The sequence below is a fragment of the Giraffa tippelskirchi genome, chromosome 6 (genome assembly GCF_054371585.1).
Source record: "Giraffa tippelskirchi isolate mGirTip1 chromosome 6, T2T-mGirTip1v1.2.pri, whole genome shotgun sequence".
NCBI classification, from domain to species: Eukaryota; Metazoa; Chordata; class Mammalia; order Artiodactyla; family Giraffidae; genus Giraffa; species Giraffa tippelskirchi.
Genome location: NC_137280.1, coordinates 24,333,615 through 24,350,655, shown reverse-complemented (window position 1 = coordinate 24,350,655; position 17,041 = coordinate 24,333,615). Strand labels below are relative to the sequence as shown.

The 17,041-nt window shown below is 40.2% G+C and overlaps 1 protein-coding gene and 1 pseudogene across 1 annotated transcript in view; both read right to left on the bottom strand.

The window, feature by feature from the left end:
- Nucleotides 1-17,041, bottom strand: part of TRHR (thyrotropin releasing hormone receptor) — a 553,356-nt gene that overhangs the window by 155,608 nt on the left and 380,707 nt on the right. Inside the window, exon 4 of the mRNA XM_081503056.1 lies at nucleotides 12,850-12,991. The gene's annotated coding sequence lies outside the window, so the exon portion shown is untranslated. The remainder of the gene's footprint in view (nucleotides 1-12,849; nucleotides 12,992-17,041) is intronic.
- LOC145508629 (small ribosomal subunit protein eS24 pseudogene) lies at nucleotides 5,454-5,900 on the bottom strand (annotated as a pseudogene).

Below are 17,041 nucleotides of genomic sequence, written 5' to 3'. Positions count from 1 at the left end.
ATCCATGTCCATTAAGTCGATGATGCCATCCAGCCATCTCATCCTCTGTCATCCCCTTCTCCTCCTGCCCCCAATCCTTCCCAGCATCAGGGTCTTTTCCAATGAGTCAGCTCTTCTCATCAGGTGGCCAAAGTATTGGAGTTTCAGCTTCAACATCAGTCCTTCCAATGAACACCCAGGACTGATCTCCTTTAGGATGGATTGATTGGATCTCCTTGCAGTCCAAGGGATGCTCAAGAGTCTTCTCCAACACCACAGTTCAAAAGCATCAACTCTTCGGCACTCAGCTTTCTTCACAGTCCAACTCTCACATCCATTCATGACCACTGGAAAACCCATAGCTTTGACTAGATGGATCTTTGTTGGCAAAGTAATGTCTCTGCTTTTAAATATGATATCTAGGTTGGTCATAACTTTCCTTCCAAGGAGTAAGCATCTTTTAATTTCATGGCTGCAATCACCATCTGCAGTGATTTTGGAGCCCAAAAAATAAAGTCAGCCACTGTTTCTACTGTTTCCCCTTCTATCTGACATGAAGTGATGGGACCAGATGCCATGATCTTAGTTTTCTGAATGTTGAGCTTTAAGCCAACTTTTTCACTCTCCTCTTTCACTTTCATCAAGAGGCTCTTTAGTTCTTCACTTTCTGCCATAAGGGTGGTGTCATCTGCATATCTGAGGTTATTGATATTTCTCCTGGCAATCTTGATTCCAGCTTATGCATATTCCAGCCCAGCGTTTCTCATGATGTACTCTGCATATAAGTTAAATAAGCAGGGTGACAATATACAGCCTTGACGTACTCCTTTTCCTATTTGGAACCAGTCTGTTGTTCCATGTCCAGTTCTAACTGTTGCTTCCTGATCTGCACACAGGTTTCTCAAGAGACAGGTCAGGTGGTCTGGTATTCCCATCTCTTTCAGAATTTTCCACAGTTTATTGTGATCCACACAGTCAAAGGCTTTGGCATAGTCAATGAAGTAGAAATAGATGTTTCTCTGGTACTCTCTTGCTTTTTTGATGATCCATTGGATGTTGGCAATTTGATCTCTGGTTCCTCTGCCTGTTCTAAAACCAGTTTGAACATCTGGAAGTTCACGGTTCACATATTGCTGAAGCCTGGCTTGGAGAATTTTAAGCATTACTTTACTAGCGTGTGAGATGAGTGCAATTATGTGGTAGCTTGAGCATTCTTTGGCATCGCCTTTCTTTGGGATTGTAATGAAAACTGACCTTTTCCAGTCCTGTGGGCACTGCTGAGTTTTCCAGATTTGCTGGCATATTGAGTGCAGCACTTTCACAGCATCATCTTTTAGGATTTGAAATACCTCAACTGGAACTCCATCATCTCCAGTAGCTTTGTTCATAGTGATGCTTTCTAAGGCCCACTTGACTTCACATTCCAGGATGTCTGGCTCTAGGTGAGTGATCACACCTTCGTGATTGTCTGGGTCATGAAGAACTTTTTTGTACAGTTCTTCTGTGTATTCTTGCCACCTCTTCTTAATATCTTCTGCTTCTGTTAGGTCCCTACCATTTCTGTCCTTTATTGAGCCCATCTTTGCATGAAATATTCCCTTGGTATCTCTAATTTTCTTGAAAAGATCTCTAGTCTTTCCCATGCTATTGTTTTCCTCTATTTCTTTGCACTGATCGCTGAGGAAGGCTTTCTTATCTCTCCTTGCTGTTCTTTAGAACTCTGCATGCAGATGGGAATATCTTTCCTTTTCTCCTTTGCTTTTCATTTCCCGTCTTTTCACAGCTATTTGTAAGGCCTCCTCAGATAGCCATTTTGCTTGTTTGCATTTCTTTTTCTTGAGGATGGTATTGATTCCTGTCTCCTGTACAATGTTGTGAACCTCCATCCATAGTTCATCAGGTATTCTGTCTATCAGACCTAGTCCTTTAAATCTGTTTCTCACTTCTACTGTATAGTCATAAGGGATTTGATTTAGGTCATATCTGAATGGTCAGTGGTTTTCTCCACTTTTTTCAATTTCAGTCTGAATTTAGTAATAAGGAGTTCAGGATCTGATCCACAGTCAGCTCCCAGGCTTGTTTTTGCTGACTGTATAGAGCTTCTCCATCTTTGGCTGCAAAGAATAAATCAATCTGATTTTGGTGTTGACCATCTGGTGATGTCCATGTGTAGAGTCTTCTCTTGTGTTGTTGGAAGAGAGTGTTTGCTATGACCAGTGCGTTCTCTTGGCAAAACTCTATTAGCCTTTGCCCTGCTTCTCTAGATACTTCATTACTATTTTCTAGAGTATATTACAGTGCCCTTAAATAGATATACACCAAACAATTGAATGAATTAATTTTTAGTTAGAGAATATGGTAAGTGCATAATGAGCCAAAAATGACAAAGAAAACATAAAAACCTTTGATTTTTAAAGACGATGAGATTATAAGTAATTTTCCTGTGGGCTTTTTCTAAATGAAATTTATTAGTTATTTGTGGGAGCAAAATATTTTGCTTTCTTTTTTTAAAAGTCTTCCCTGTTTATTGATTTTCATTCTATTTTTTCTTGTAGTTTATCAAAAATATTTTCCAAGTTGCTACAAAGCCTTCACATTTTTTTTTTTATTAATGGATGTGTACTTTGGGTTCCTTCATCACTTACCTAGCCATTATTCTTGATTTATCAGTATTATGACATAATAAGAAAAGTCATTATCAGTAGATTTCCATTTCTGGGGATGGGGGAGAAGTAGTGCAGTTGTCTTTAATATCTGTGGGTTTCACATCAGCAAATTCAACCAATTATGGATTGAAAATAATTGAAAAAAAATTACAGAAATTTTCAAAAAGCAAAACTTGAATTTGCCATATACCGGTAACTATTTATATAACATTTATCTTTTGTTTACAACTATTTACATAGCATTTACATTGATTGATAAGTAATTTAGAGATGATTTAAAATATGCAGAATGATGTGCATAGGTTATATGTAAATACTATGCCATTTAATATAAGGGACTTGGGCATCCACAGATTTCAGAATCCCTGGGAATCCTGATTCAATCCCCTGTGAATACCAAGGGATGACTGTATGTGTACAGTTCATTGTGGCTTCCACTTACACATGTCCAGGAAGCCATGTCTGATTTGCACCCTCTCAATTTTCTTGAGGGTCACTAAGTGCTATGAAAAGCTTTGAAAAAAAAGATATTATATATCCTGAATAATCTCCCCAACCCAAATCACATTTAGGTCAAGAGCTCTTTAATTAGGAGCAACAGCAGCACCATAATAACCACTGAAATTGTAAAAATTTCATGAACAGGAACATTAACTAAATAGAGTTAGGAGACCAGAAAGGGGAGCTCTCACACCCTGTGATGAGAGCAGAGCCCAACAGGAAAAAAGAAGACTCCCCTTCTTTCCTGGCAGAGACAGCAATTGAAAAGACATGGACTCTGCTTACTCTAACCCTCCCAATTTTTTCTCTTCTGTGAAAGAGTTTTTTCCCTAGCTGTTTAGGCATTTGCACATGGCTTCTGCTTGCCTGGTGGCTCAGATGGTAAAGAACCTGCCTGCAATGCAGGAGACCTTGGTTCGATCCCTGGGTTGGGAGGACCCCCTGGAGAAGGAAATGGCAACCCACTCCAGTCTTCTTGCCTGGAGAATTCTATGAACAGAGGACCCTGGTGGGCTACCATCCATGGGGTCTCAAAGCATTGGACATGACTGAGTAACTAACACACTTTCACTCCACAGTTGCAGACACCAAAATGAATTTTTTTTGCTGATCCTGAATAAACCCATTTTTGCTGGAGAAATATCTGGCAGTCTATTTGTTTTAAGTCACCATTGTGGTGGTCCATACAGGGATCCAGAGAAGACCCCTGATGGCTCCAGGGGTGGTGAATATATTAGTGTGGTACCCACAGTGAGCTCCTTGTTGCTCACTGCTTTTCTTGAAAACCCCTCAGTTTGAAGGTATGTCTTTCTCCTGGATTTGAGCTTCTGCCCTTTTTATATTTTTAAGCTCTCCAGGTTTTAATCAGAATCTATTTTAAGGTTTCACTCTTTCTGGTTAAAGCCTTGCTCTGTATGGGACTATTGGTTTGACACTTCAGTCTAATTTGAAATCAGACTGTTCCAACTGGAACTGGTTCAGCCTTTGACCCATACCTTTGAGAATAGGGGCTGTTTAATCAGAACCATGCCAGGTTAGCCTTCAGTTTATTCCTCAGGAATAGGGGTTCTTCTATAGAAATTGAGCTGAGAAGCTTTTGGGTTGACTCCTCCAGGACTAAGCTATTTTCTTAGAACTGCCTGATACTAGGTCTGCAGACTGGTTGAAATATTTGAAGTGTTTAAGCTGTTTGAATTGCAAGCTATTTGAGCTGTTTAGGCTATTTGAGTTGAGCTCTAAGCTGTCTGAGCTGTTCAGGCTGTTAAAAAATTATTCTTGTAATCTAGAGATAAAATTCTGAGAAATGGGATCCTAGCTATCCAAATATTTTGAGGACACCACCTCTACAGGGACTCCAACCATTATATGTCTACAAATCACAGTTCTTTCTCATACATATTTCTGACTAAACAGGCTGACCTGATCAAAGGCAATTTGGCATATCAATGGCTATTATGGAGAACTTTTGAAATCCTCAAACTACTTTCTTAAAACCAGATTGGACCACCATAGCTCTAAAATTTCCAAAACTGAATAAAATGCCTATTTTGATTGGTATTTTGAGCTTTCAATGTTATTAGAAGCCTAGAATTGTCTCTCTGAAAAATAAGATTTTAAGATTAAGTGAGGCAAACAAACAATTAGAGAAATATAAAAGGGTTCTGAAGGCTTGTGTTCCTCTTCCTTGGCTTTTTGACTCAGGCCCGGCCTCTGTGCCATCTCACTTTTTCCTTCTATGCTGCCTATGCTGCTGTGGCCTCAGTTCTCCATACTCATTCTCACCGAACAGCTCTTTTTCTCTGAAACTCTCCTCACTCTCTTTTCCTCTGAACTTTTCAAAACCTGTCTCTTTAAGCCTTCTGAAGATCCAGAGGCTAAACCCTTAATTTCTTTTAATTCCTGAACTGAAGAAAGCAATAGTCAAAGATTGTACCAAAGTAACTGAAGATTCTCATTGATTTGCTGAGGAATTTAATATAATCATTCAAACTTATCAACCTGGTTTTTCTGACTTGTATCAGCTAGTTCTTATGCGTGTGAAGGCCAGGCCCAGCATTGAATGAAAACTAATTGGAAAAATTCTGAAAAGTTTCTAGAATTAGAATTGGGAGACCAGCTCAGGATCTGCAATTCCTAGGTGACTTCATCAAGCAGTTCCTGGGGCTTTACCAAAATCTGTTGATTGGAACAAAACTAATGCTTCAATAAAAATCTGATAAGTCTGTTCATGGCTGTTACAACTGACTTCAGATTATTTTTGTTGTTGTTGTTGTTGTTTTACATGTAAAAGGTCTTAGGTTATTCTCTCTTTCATGAAAAATCTGCACAATCACCACAGATACAGTCACTGCAGAATCTTTACTCCTTCTTTTTGCCAGCACCAACACTGGCCTTTGCAGTCCCCCTGACTTTCTTCATTCTGTTCTTGGGTTTCTTTCGCTGTTTTCTTGAGGTCTTTTTCTTCTCATACAGGCCATGTCTTGCAAGCCTATGTTTGGGCTCATTCTTCGCGTAATCCAAGGAATTGTAAATCATGCCGAAGCCAGTTGTCTTGCCACCACCAAAATGGGTTCTGAATCCGAATACAAAGATGACATCTGGTGTGGTCTTGTACATTTTGGCCAGTTTTTCCCGAATTTCTTTTTTAGGTACTGTTGCCTTTCCAGGGTGAAGAACATCGATGACCATTTGTTTCCGCTGAAGCAGTCGGTTGGTCATGAACTTGCTAGTCCAGATAGTTACTGTGTCATTCATGATGGCAGCTGATCGTCAAGCAGCCAGGGAGGAAAAGCTCAGATAATTTTTAAAGAAGCTTCTAGTCTTCCTCTAGATGTTAAGGTAGCTCTTAACTCTGTTTATTAATGGGCTGAACCAGGACCTTTTCCTTACAGTAAAAAGGATCATGATGGAATGGGAAACTATGTCTACTCCAGATTTAGTCAATCTGGCAAGCCAGCTCTCTTGCTTTCTGTTAATAGATGAGTCACCTGAAAGGAAGACTGCTAAGACTCTTAATGGTCAACTCCAGTTAATAAAGACCCTTAACAAACCAAAATCTTCCTAGTTTCTGCTATTATTGCAAAGAGCCAAGGCATTGGAAAGAGGTTGTTACAAATTTAAGCACTTCAGGCAGCTTCAGCCCTCTAACCAGTCTTTCTAACGTCCCCACAATTCCCAATCCTGGGGAGCTGAGGAATTATGGGGAATCTTCCTAACCCCTCTCTTGATCAGCTTGGAGAAACATTCTCTTCCAGTGTTAATTGACTCTAAGTCTGCACTCTCAGTGTGCAGTCCCACTACTATAAGGCAGCACCTGCCTTGGAGCACTAAAACAGTTTCAAGAGTGGGGATTTCTAATGAAATTCAATGGGTTCCTATCTCTGAACCTATTCACTTTTGTTTAGTCCATTTGAGACATGCACACCTTTTTTTTCCCTTAGTTCTCTTGTCCCTATGCTTTTGTTAAGCCAAAACATCTTAGAGTAGAATCGTGCTGGAATTTTTCCCAAAAGAGGGAAATAATTCTAGAATTTAGACAGCAGACATCAAAGTAACCAGCCAGGTAAATTAAATGACCCATTGACATTTTTTGTTTCATTTCTGACAGTACTAGAGATGATTCTGAAAACACTGATTGTTTTGTCCCTACTGAATCAGCCACCACTCTCCTTAAAGGCAAAATCTCCAACTGATATTGGTAAAATTCACAGCACAACTCCTATTATACTTATAATAGATCCCTCAAAATCTCTTTCCAGAATTAATCAATATTTTATACATAAAGCAGACCCTAGAGGAATAATGACCATAATAGAAGATTACAAGGCTCAAGGCCTCATTATCTTTTGTAACAGTCCCTATAATACTATTTCACCAGTCAGAAAACAGCTGAAAATAAAAGTTTGTCTAGGACCTCTGAGGAATAAACATTGTCATCCCTTGACACTCTGTTCTTTCTAACCTTCATAAGTCACTAACACCCATTCCCACCGTATTCAAATTTTTCATTGTAATTGACTTATGCAGTGTATTCTTTAATATTTCAGCTGATGAAGCTAGCCAATATTCTTTTGCTTTCACCGGAGAATATAAACAATGCCCTGGACAGTAATGCCTCAGGGTCTTACCTAGAGTCATTCTTACATATCACAAATCCTGCAAGTTGGTCTGGATGATATTAAGTTCCAGAGGGGTTCTACTTTGTTGCAATATGTGGGTGATTTGCTTCTTTGCTCTTTTTCTACAAGCCTCCTCACAGGAAGACAGCACCTACTTGCTAAAGCTTTTAGCCTTAAAAGGGCATAAGGTTGCCAAGGAAAAATTGCAGTTTGATCTGATTATCAGAACAAGGGCTACACTTGGGTCCAGTCAGACTTCAGGGTGTCTTAAGTTTCCCAAAACCCAAAACTAAGCACCAACTGAGAAGTTTTCTTGGGTGTTATTGCCAAAATGGATTTTAAATTTCTCTCTTATGGCCAAACCAATGTGTGTTTTACTAAAGAGTAACATCACTGACCCAGTTCTATGGGATGAACTTATGGCACAGCCTTCAAAGCCTCAAAGGAGGATTTGATGAACCCATCTGCCCTTGGACATCCCAGTTATCAGATTCCTTTTTGTATATGAAAGGGAAGAGGATGCTCTTGGGGTACTGTCTCAAAAACATGGGGACCACATTTGACCCATAGGTTATTACAGCCAGTAGTTGGACCCTGTGACATGAAGATACTCCTCCTGTCTTAGAGTTATTACTGCCACTGCCCTTTTGGTCAAGGACACTGAGAAAACCATTGTAGGATCCCCTTGAGGCCTTCTGTACTTCACACAGAAGTTCTGAATTCTCATCGCAAACCCTGTCTGGAACTTCACATCATCTGGAAATCTGAAAGTAAAGAGTTCCTAGAACTGAAGCAGATAACATCTGATGAGATAGACTAGGATATAAAGACCAGGCCTATTGAAAGTTTGTCATGGAACATTTGATCAGGACATAATGTTTCCAATGATTGCCAGTATCAATGATCTTGATAACACATGGACTTTAGATAAAAAGCACCTGAGAGTTCTCTCTCCTACCCCTTCTAGTTACTTGAATATGATCTCAGCAGATTTCCAATCTCTGTCCTTTCCCTCTGACAGGATGCACCACACCCAGGAAAGCTCTTTCCCGTCATTTAGGAACAAAAAGTCAATGAAACTGGAAAAACCTGGTTTCTGTGATGCTTTCAGAGAAAGATCTTGATCAAAAGGGAGAACTGTAACAAATAAATAAGTGAAAACCTAATTACTATATTTAATTGGAGCCTGGAGACCAGAACAGGGAGCTCTCACGCTCTGTGATGATAGCTGAGTCTAATAGGAAGAAAAATAGACTCCTTTTCCGGCAACAACTCAGCCAATGAAAAGCGTGGACTCTTTGCTTACTATAGTCTTCCTAACTTCCTTTTATCCCTCTATGAAAGAGTTCTCTTTCTCTTCCTGTGCAGGGATTTGCATGTGACTTGCCATGGTTGTAGATTCTAAATTGCAATTATTTGATGATCCTGAATAAACCCAGTTTTGCTAGAGAAATAACTGGCAGTCTGTTTGTTTTGGGTCAACAAAATTCATAACCTAAAGAATCAGCTGACCCACTCCAAGGCAGAGCGGGTGGACAGATTTGCTCCCTCAATGCCTCAAACCTATGTTGAAGAAAAGAGCTCTGAGAGCTGTACTGGGTAATCCTGCACAGGGCAACCCAATACCAGGAAACTTCTTCAGATCAGTCTCCTGAAGAGCTTAGCAAGGACAGCTGAGGGGCATGCATGATGAAAAGCTTCAAAAAGACTTAGAAGCTATGAAATTTAATTTTATATGTTCATGTGATTGGTCATGGTGTGCCTAGACTAACCATTTTTCTAGGTGTGTCTGTAAGGCTGTTTCTTGAGATTAGCATTTGAATTAGTGCACACAGCAAAGCAGATTGCTCTCCCCAATGTGCTTGGGCAACACCCAATTCTTTGAGGGCCTGCATGAACAAAAATTGGAGGAAGGAAGATTTCATTCTTCTTTTACTGCCTCACTACTTGAGCTGGAACATCTTATCTCATCTTCTCTTGCCTCCAAACTGGGGGTTCATTTCATTGGATTTCCTGGTTCCCAGGCATTTAGACTCAGACTGAATGGCAATGCAGACTCAGACATTGCAGATGGCAATGTAGGACTTCTCAGTCTCCTCCATTCATGTGAGTCAATTCCTATAGCTTTTGTTTCTCAGGAGAACCTTGACTTAGAGGCTTAGAGGGAAGATAGTGATTTGGGAACAAGAATTGGGGGCTGGCAAACAAAAATTCTGGAGGATACATGAGAGATTCTAGAAAATATATGTGCAATAAATGATGGAGGTCAATTAGTGGAAATTTAGTCAAATCAGACACAGGGAAAAAGCAGAGAGAACAGAAGGAGCCCAGAGCTCTGAAGGGGCAGAAGTAAGGGCAGAAAACAGGGTTCAGAAGGGAAGGGAAGGAAGATAAAGGCTCTGTGGAATTGCAAGTGCTGTTATACAAACTGGTTGCTCCAGTCACTATAGGTTTGAAAGAGGTTTATTTTTCTCTTACTTACATAATGTAGAAAATGAAAATGATAACAAATAAAATCTGGTACAATCAGAGACTCAGAACATCTGAGTTGAGATTCATATCTAATAATATTCTGATTGGTGACCCAAGTTTTGAGCTGAGCAAAGGACTGTAGGTCGGTAAGTCAGGCGCCTTTCTCCATTCATAAAATGGCTCTGCTGCTTCACAGTAATTTATTTGGGCAAGTCTTTGACATCTCTTTTGTTTGTTGGCTTTTGGAATGGGGAGTCACTTCCTCCATAAATCTCTCCTCTGTTCTCCTCTGATGGGTATTTCTCTCATATTTTCTCATCACAGCCCATATTTTGATTATAACAGTATTTATTACACTGTATTAGCTTACTTGTCTGTATTTCATCATCTTTTTATGGGCGCATTAGTTTCCTAGGGCTATGATAGCAGAGTACACAAACTAGGTGGCTTAGCACAACAGAAAATTTATTATCTCATAGTTCTGGGGGCTAGAAGTTTAAATGTATTTATTTATTTACTTTTTGACCTCACCTCACAGCATGTGGGATCTTAGTTCCCCAACTAGGGATTGAAAACCTGCCTCCTGCAGTGGAAGTGTGGAGTCTTCACTGCTGGACCACCAGGGAAGTCCTGAGGTTTAAAATCAAGGTGTCAGCTGAGTTCTCTGAAACTTATATAGGGGTGAATCTTGCCTTGCCATTTGTAGCTTCCGATGTTTGCCAGAGACATGGACTTGTGGACACAGAGGGGGAAGGAGAGGGTGGGACGAATTGAAAGAGCAGCACTGACATATATACGCTACCGTGTGTTAAATAGATAGCTAATGGGAAGCTTAGTCATGTATGGATGTGAGAGTTGGACCATAAAGAAGGCTGAGCACTGAAGAACTGATGCTTTCAATCTATGGTACTGGAGAAGACTCTTAAAGAGTCCTTTGGACAGCAGGGAGATCAAATCAGTCAATCCTAATGGAAATCAGCCCTGAAAATTCACTTGAAGAACTGATGCTGAAACTGAAGCTCCAACACTTTGGCCACCTGATGCGAAGACCCAACTCATTGTAAAAGACCCTGATGCTGGGAAAGACTGAGGGCAAGAGGAGAAGGGGCAACACGATGAGATGGTTGGATAGCATCACTGACTTAGTGGACATGAGTTTGAGCAAGCTCTGGGAGATGGTGAAGGACAGGGAAGCCTGGCATGCTGCAGTTCAAGGGGTCACAAAGAGACAGACACGACTTAGCTACTGAACAAAAACCACAGTGGGAAGCTGCTGTATAACACAGGTGCCCATTCCAGAATTCTGTGATCACCTGGGATGGTGACTGGGAGGGAGGCTGAAGAAGGAGGGGGGATATACATATATAAAGCGAAAGTTGCTCAGTCATGTCTGACTCTTTGCGACCCCATGGACTATACAGTCCATGGAATTCTCCAAGCCAGAATACTGGAGTGGGTAGCCATTCCCTTCTCCAGGGTATCTTGCCAACACAGGGATCAAACCCAGGTCTCCCACATTACTGGTGGATTCTTTACCAGCTGAGCCATCAGGGAAGCCCAACAATACTGGAGTGTGTAGCCTATCCCTTCTCCTGCGGATCTTCCCGACTCAGGAATCAAACTGGGGTCTCAGGTGGATTCTTTATCAGCTGAGATACCATATATAGATATAGATATCTATATCTATCTATCTATATATACATATTATGGTTGATTCACATTGCTGTACAGCAGAAACCAACACAACATTGTAAAAAAACACAGAACCCTCCAATTAAAAAATAATAACAAAAAAAGAAACCCTTTACATTCCATGACTTGAAGATGCATCATTCTAATCTCATCTGTTGCCACATGACCATCTTTTCCCTATCTGTCTCTCTCCTTTTCTTATAAAAGGACATCGGTCATATTGCATTAAGCACCCACCCTACTTCAGAATGACATCATCTTCTTAATTGTTGTGTCTGCAACGAGTCTATTTCCAAATAAGTTCACATTCTAAGGAACTGGGGGACTATACCCCCCTTTTTTGGGGCGTGGAGGGGCACAAGTCAATCCATAACAGAGGACAAGGATTGTGTCTACTTTGTCTTATTTACATTTGTATCCTTAGCAATTATTCCATTGCTAAGCATATAGAATATGTTCTATTAAAATTTTGATGCATAAATGAATGTATGAATAGGGAAATAAGTTTGTACTAAGAAATCACACTCCATTCTCAAATCAAAGAAATTCATGTAGAGAGCGCAGAAAATTCTAAGGCCCTTCAAACTTCACAGTTCTTTGATTCTTTAGTCTCAACACTCATTTGGTTTCAGCTATTTAGAAAAGGCCTATGAATAGAAATTGCAAACCAATTACAAATATGTAAATCCCAAATAGACAAGATGTATTTAAATACTAAAAAGGATATCCTAGTACATAAAATTGCATGTCTATTATTTGGATTTTTAGGGGATTTCAAGGGTCTTTGCCCTGGGATCTTAAGCTGACTTGTTTTTAGGCTAGTTAGGAGAGGGCCAAAGAATCAGCTTGAGTTGTAAGACTGGCATCTTCTGTTCAGCACTGGCGAGTGCAGAAAGGTTGAAACAGAAAGGGAAATAGACGGAGTCATTCTGGGTTTAACTGTTAAATATTGGAGAGGAAAAAAAAATATATATGGAAATAATAGAAAGATATTCACAGGTACACAAATGCATTTTTTTTTAGAGAGAGAGAGTGAGCATATAGCTTATAATATATATTTTGTGGAGTTCACCAGAATTGATGTTGGTCTTAAAGAAGAAAATGAGGGAAAGATAAAACACAAAAGAAGGGGCCGTTCAGGAGCTAAGCATAAGGAAATAGATTGAACACAAATACTTCTGATGAGACTAATGCTCTGGAGTTCTTATAGGAGATGTGGGAAAATTATGAGAGTCTCTTTGTCAATTGGACTCTTGTTTTGCTGTGGCCCTAAGGCAGAGCTATGGTTGGATATGAGAGGTCTTGCTAGGAGTTCCCATTTGTACTTTCTGCCCTGTATGACTGGATCCCTTGCCATGATTTCAAGAATACCATTGGGATAATTATTCTTTCTTTTTTGAGACATGTGTGTCCTTTCTTACCTTCTAGCTTCTCCATCTCTCCACACTGTTCTATTTTTTCTCTCATGATGCTGCCATGCAGAGTGCATTTCAGAGCACAGAGGTATCCTGAGTGTCCCTGAGGCCTCCGTGCTAGCCACATCATTCCTTGTTTCTCTCAATTCTGAAAAGAGGACAGGAAGAGAAAGAGCATATGGAACTCATCAGTCATTTAAACTATTGACAATTGTTCATAGGTTGGGGGTGAGAGATGGAGGGGTTACAAAGTGATCAGCATGATGGACTGAGTTTATACCCTTGGAGCAGTGGAGATGGATTTAAGTGAAAAATCAGAAAGAATTAACAATTAATTGTGTAATCATTATTGTGGTAAGTGCTTCTAAGGACATACGGGGTACCAGAAAAGTATATAATAGGGAGTTCTGATCTAATTTAAATGGAAAGAAATATTTTCTAGACATAGAACATTTAAGCTGATATAAAATGAATAAATGTACTTTAGCTAAAGGAAAGGCAGCATTAAAAACAGAGACAAAAGCATGTATTAAAGTAGTTATACAAGAACAGCAAACAACAAGAATCCTCTTATCGCTCTGTGTGCCAGGCACAAATTGATAATTTCATATATATTATTTGACCCTCATAATAACAAAAGTGTCAAGTGGGTACATTATTACATCCATATTATAGATGAGAAACTGAGGCCTCGATATATTAAGTACTTTGTCTAAGATCACAGAACTGGTAGAGAGCCAACTGAGAACTGAACTAAACAGTCCAGCTCAAGAATCTGGATGCATAAAGAATGGAGAAAGGTTGCAGTGGCTGGAACTTGGAGAAGGAGAAGTAAGAAGGGACCAGGTCCTGTTGGGCCTTATGGCTATGTTAAAAGAGTTTGGCTTTTATTCTAATAGTGGCTGGACACTATTGACAGGCAACTAAACAGGGATGTAGCAAGGTGGATCTTGCTTTTTTCTAAAGTCAGTCTGGCTGCATTACGGACAGAGAACTTGACTGGCTCCCTCTGAGATAAGCAGGAGGAAAATACCTTTCCTAATTGTCTCCATGTTTGTTATACTCTGCAAAAACAGCATTGTTATTTACAGTCAACACTATAGCATAATAGAATAAAGTGTGTGCACATATTGCTGACACAGGAAAGGTTATACAGTGTTTTTTTGTAGCAGGGCCGCACCCCACAAGCCTATAAGGCCTGTACTTGCCTAACTTCAAGACTGAAGAAAGAGGCTGAAGTCAGCTACAGAGACATCAGTGATTTAATGGATGGGGGTGCTTACATGTCTGTAGCAAGGACCCATAGCAACACCCCGCTGTGTGCGGCAGAGGGCGAGCAGGACATGGCGTCCGTCTTCTCTCTCTTCAGAGATTGCGGGTTATAGGAGGAATTGACATCAGGTGGGCTCATTAGCTACCAGGGAAACCACCAGAGGGGCATGCCCCTCCCCGCCCCTTTGATGAGAACAATCATCAGCTGGGGCCTGGGGGCAAGTGCTTAGGAAGGTCAGTCAGGAGCATAGGGTGTAGATGAAGCAGGCACTGGTCCAGCGGGAGATGTACAGATATCAAGAGAACAGCCATGCTGGGTGGCCTGACTATACATTTGTGCAAAAGATATTGAATATTAGATATGAAAGAAATGGAAAAAAATATGTCGTCTGCATGCCCATGTGTACAATGCATGTGTACTAAGTCGCTTCAGATGTGTCAAATTCTTTGCGACCCTACAGACCTGTAGCCCGCCAGACTCCTCTGTTCATGGAATTCTCAAGCAGGAATACTAGAGTAGCTTGCCATGGCCTCCTCCATGGGATCTTCCTGATCTTCCTGATCGAACCTGTGTCTCTTGTGTCTCCTACATTGGCAGGCAGGATTTTTTACCACTAGTGCCACCTGGGTTGCCCTCAGAGCACAATATTGACACATATAACGTAATAACACATGACAGGGTCACACTTTATTGTTGCTGTTCAGCTGCAGTTCAGCATCAGTCCTTCTAGTGAAAATTCAGGATTGATTTCCTTTAGGATTGACTAGTTTGATCTCTTTGTACTCCAAGGGACTCTCAAGAGTCTTCTCCAACACTGCAATTCGGAACATAAGTTCTTTGGCGCTCAGCCTTCTTTGTGGTCCAACTCTCACATCCCTACATGACTACTGGAAAAACCATAGCTTTGACTAGATGGACTTTTGTCAGCAAGTGATATCCCTGCTTTTTAAGACATTGTCTAGGTTTGTCATAGCTTTATTTCCAAGGAGGAGCAAGTGTCTTTTAATTTCATGGCTGCCAGCCATTGTCCACAGTGATTTTGGAGCCCAAGAAAATAAAATCTGTCACTGCTTCCACTTTTCCCCCTTCTATTTGCCATGAAGTGATGGAGTGGATGTCATGATCTCAGTTTTTTGAATGTTGAGTTTCAAGCCAGCTTTTTCATTCTCCTTTTACCCTCATCAAGAGGCTCTTCAGTTCCTCTTCACTTTCTGCCTTTAGAGTGGTGTCATATCTGAGGTTGTTGATTTTCCAGTTTGTGATTCATCCAACCTGGCATTTCACGTGATGTACTCTGCATAGAAGATAAACACTCAAGGTGACACTGTACAGCCGTGTCATACTCAGTTTTGAACCAGTCCATTGTTCCTTGTCTGGTTCTAGCTGTTGCTTTTTGACCCACATACAAGTTTCTTAGGGAACAGGTAAAGTGGTCTGGTATTTCCATCTCTTAAAGAATTTTCCACAGTTTGTTGTGATCCACACAAAGGCTTTAGCATAGTCAATAAAGCAGAAATAGATGGTTTTTCTGGAATCCCCTTGTTTTCTCTATGATCCAAAGAATGTTGGCAATTCAATCTCTGATTCCTCTACCTTTTCTAAACCTAGCTTATACATCTGGACATTCTTGTTCACGGACTGCTGAAGCATAACTTGAAGGATTTTGAGCATAACTTTACCAGCATACAAAATGAGTGTAATTGTGTGGTAGTTTGAACATTGTTTGGCATTGCCCTCTTTAGGGATTGGAATTAAAATTGACCTTTTCTAGTCCTATGGCTGCTGCTGAGTTTTCCAAATTTACTGACACACTACACAATACATATAAGAAAAAATTTATTTGTGATTGTAGATAGTTTCCTGATAATTCCTCTATGCAAATGTAAGGCAAACAACTTGAGATATGATTTGCAAGGAAAGATGGATGTCTCACATCCAAGGATTCAATGAACTTGATGATTTTGAACCTTATTTCCTCAATCTTGGAAGTTGATTGAATGTGTGTGTCCAGTGAAGAGAGGAAGTGACAGGTGTCGCCATGACTACACTCCACATGGACATATTTCTGGCCCTCCTTGTGGAGATGATGCAGTGATCTCAAACAACTCAAACTCTCAGCATAGGAATTCTCCACTTCCTGGAACATGGAGCTACACTTGCCACCAACCACCTGCTCCCATGTTAACTAAAATGAAAAGAAGTTGTGTGATGTTAAGAGAAGAGAGAGCTGCTGTTATGGTTTTTACAAATATCAAATGTTCTCCTTTGGTGCTTTGTAGTCTGTGATCGTTAAATTTATGTGTCAAGTTGACTTGGCTAAGGGAAATGCAGATAACTGGTAAGACATAATTTCTGGACATGTTTGGTGGGGAGTGTTTCCAGAAGAGACTAGCATTTGAACTGGTAAACAGAGTAAAGAATATCTTTCCATTTCTAAAGTTATAATTAGTTACTGTGTGCCAAAACCTATACTAGATGAATATTTCATGCAAAGATGGGCACAATAAAGGACAGAAATGGTATGGACCTGAGAGAAGCAGAAGATATTAAGAAGATGTGGCAAGAATACACAGAAGAACTATACAAAAAAGATCATCATGACCCAGATAATCACGATGGTATGATAATTCACCTAGAGCCAGGCATCCTGGAATGTGAAGTCAAGTGGGCCTTAGGAAGCATCACTATGAATAAAGCTAGTGGAGGTGACGGAATTCCAGTTGAGCTATTTCAAAACCTAAAAGATGATGCTGTGAAAATGCTTCACTCAATATGCCAGCAAATTTGGAAAACTCAGTAGTGGCTACAGGACTGGAAAAGGTCAGTTTTCATTACAATCACAAAGAAGGACAATGCCAAAGAATGTTCAAACTACCACATAATTGCACTCATCTCACATGCTAGTAAAGTAATGCTCAAAATTCT